Source organism: Pteropus alecto, unplaced genomic scaffold (genome assembly GCF_000325575.1).
Source record: "Pteropus alecto unplaced genomic scaffold, ASM32557v1 scaffold14, whole genome shotgun sequence".
NCBI classification, from domain to species: Eukaryota; Metazoa; Chordata; class Mammalia; order Chiroptera; family Pteropodidae; genus Pteropus; species Pteropus alecto.
The window spans coordinates 854,793-858,233 of NW_006436810.1; positions in this window are offsets into that span (position 1 = coordinate 854,793).

Sequence of the window (3,441 nt, forward strand, 5' to 3'; positions counted from 1 at the left end):
TCTAAAAACAACTGACAACAATCATCAATGGGAGAATAAATAATTATCATGACATAACTATACAATAGAATAATTAACAGTGAATATAGTGGAGTTATGTTTACTAACAGCAGTGGATTTCAAAACAGTATTGAGTAGAGAAGTCAAATTAAAAACATGGGAATGATAAACACTAAATTCAGGCTAGTGATCTTATTTTCAGGGTTTAGTGAAAGAGATTGAGAACATGCTACAGAGGAATCTTTACCAGTGTTAGTAATGTTTTTAATTCTTAAAATAATTGGGGCTACATGGGATTTGTATTTTTCTTCATGGCTCTTATAATGTTTAAATATATTTATAACTGAAAAAGAATAGTGATATTAGAAGGTAGGAGACTTAATGGTAAGAATTAAAATCAATTAAATTCAGGATTATATGTAAAATTATGTTCTTTTTGATTCATTGAGTGGATCAGTTTTTCACACATAAATAATAGAGGTCAATTAACTTTGAGAACAAAAAAAAATCTGTAGCTTCATTAACATGAGTATTAAAGTTGAGGACAGAACCTTGCCTAGTACTTTTAAACGTGTACAGCGTCTTAGATTTTTACTGCTGGCACATCAGCCAAGAAATCATAAGGTGTATAATAGTGCCACTTTTTTTCCATATAATTGTCTATGAAAATTCATACTTGCTCTAGCTCAGTGATTCTCTACCCTAGCTATATATTAGAATCACCTGGGGAATATTTTAATGTGCTTCCTAAGCTTACCTTGCAGATATTCTGATTTAATCATTTCTGGAAAGGGCCTAAGCATCGGCTGCTTTTGCAAGCACTTCAGGTTGTTCTAATGTGAGACCAGGTTTGGGAGCCACTGATCACAACTTTGTGCTCCCTATTTACTTCCTGTGCTCTCATACTTTTTTCCAAATCCAACTATTTCTCTTTTTGAGTCATTGGTATTGATGGCTCTTTTAGATTCCCTCTATCACAGACCTAGTTTCTTTTTTGCTCCTGTCTACAAGGTTACTTGATCTCAGCATTCCTCACAGCTCTGTGATGCAAATGATTTCTTACACTTTGATTTTCTCTAATTCTCACCACTCATTCTACCAAGGGAGTTGCTTTGAACATTTGCTGTTGAATTGCCATGTTGATGAATAAAAAACTAAATCTCAATCCATTAAAATTGGTTTATATATAAAATAAGAATTTGAGTTTTACTGGAAGATTATCCAAAGATTAAGGAAAACAATATTCCTTGACTACCACACAGCCTGACAGTGGTCCAATTAGTGGTAGTTCCTTACAGTATTTTTGATTGCTAATAGAAACTCCGAAGAGACATTCTGTCTTAGCCTAGTATTTACTGTACCAGTCCCTATTTAAGGCAAACTTCAAAGTGTTTCCAAGCTTTTGGATGTTGTTTTCCAATTCACTGGGGGACCAGGCTATGTGGCCGTGGTTAAGTTACATATGTGCAGCCAAGGGAATATTATTCGATGTTGTGAGAATAGACAACACACACCAGGCCTAAGTGGTACATTTACTTTCAGCAAGAAGAGAGACAGATCTAGCCACTAGCAATGCTTTGGTACCCCCGAGGACAGCAGATCCACTCTGCAGCCTACTAGGGTCACACAACTGTATACGCCACATCTGGTGTTGCAGAAAGATACCGACCCCTACCCCATTGAGTCTGAAATACAGCAAGCTGAGAGCTTGCCTGAGAGTCATTGATATGCACATGCTTAAGCAGAAGAAAGCATATACAAAGCCCATAATAAGGATAGATCTTTCCTCATGAGGCAATAAATCCAGCATAGGCTCTGAGGGGTCTTCGTCTTCCAATAAAGAAATGTTCCAGTCCCAAGGTCACACTTATGCAGCCATGATGGAGGTGGGAAGCTAGCTGCACACATCAGCCTTTCCCAACTGATAACCTTGCTTAAAACACAGTAACCTGGTGGATTAATTTTCTAGCATTGCTGTAACAAAATACCATAAACTGGGTAGCTTTAAACAAAAGTGTATAGCCTCACAGTTCTGGAGGCTAGAAGTCCAAAATCAAGGTGTCAACAAGGCATGTTGCTTTTGAGGGTTGTGACTGAGAATCTATTTTATGGCCATTTCTTAGCTTCTGGTAGCTTCAGGTGTTCCTTGCTTGGAGATGGCCTTCTCCCTGTGTCTTCATATTGTATTCTCCCCTGTATGTGTATCTGTGTCCAAATTTTCACTTTTTATAAGGATATTAGTCATATTGGATTAGAGCCCACTCTAACGACCTCATTTTAAGTTGATCATCTCTGTGAAGACTCGCTATCCAAATAAGGCGGTATTCTGAGGTACTGGGGTTAGGACTCCAGTATCTATCATCTACCTATCTGTCTATCTATCTTTCTGTCTGTCTATCTACCTACCTACCTACCTACCAACCTACCTATCCATCTATCTTTTATCTATCTATCTATCATCTATCTATCTATCTATCTATCTATCTATCTATCTATCTATCTATCTAATCTGTATATTTTTTGTGGGATGTGAAGTGGTATACAATTCAACTCATAAAACCTGATATTTGGAATTTAGAATTTCTAGAATGTTATGCCTAACCTACATTTTTTGCAAGTAAGTTATTTTTTAATAATAGAGAACTGAGCCTAGTTCTTAGCTTGAATCAATATTGAGATTCAGCAGCAACAGAAACAAAAATGGAGATGCTTTATTTTTGTTTGTTTTATTTATTTATTTGTTATAAACCAGTATTTCCAACTAATCTAAAAGACAAGTAGATGTTTTAAAACCTGTCACTCACCATGCTCACTTAGGATCACAGCAAATGTTTAAAGGCTTAGCATACACAAAACTTTCTCTAATGTTTAATATAAACACAGACATTGCATCTCTAGTCCACATAAGCTGCTTATAAAGAGAGGAGTGCTCTTGAACATATGCTTGGTTTGGCCCAATAGGTAAGTCACTAGAGGCTAGTGTGAATGACAAACGTATAGGTTCTTCAGATGCTATAAAACTAACCCAAATATTGAAACATTTTGGAGCTATGAACATGCTATGACTCTAATGCTCAGCTACTTTGAGAGTTAGCTACTCCTTAACTCTGCTTCCATATAAATCTACTGATGTTAACTTTTGAGTCAAAAGTTTATCAGTGATACAGTTAGTTGTAGATAGAATGGCAAGATCATATACTACCAAGAATGGCAACTCCTGTGAACAGAACTCCTCAGTGAGAGGACACAGGCTGAAAGCTGCCAATGATAGAAAGCACTTCAGATTTCCTGGGGAAGACAACATAACTTGGCATGGCCTATTTGGAACATTAAAGACTATGGACTATCTTAAAAATAACTGAATTGTATTACCTACAAATTATAGTTCTGAGAAACAAAAGCATAAGATTATAAAATGCAATTGTATAAAAACTGATTTAG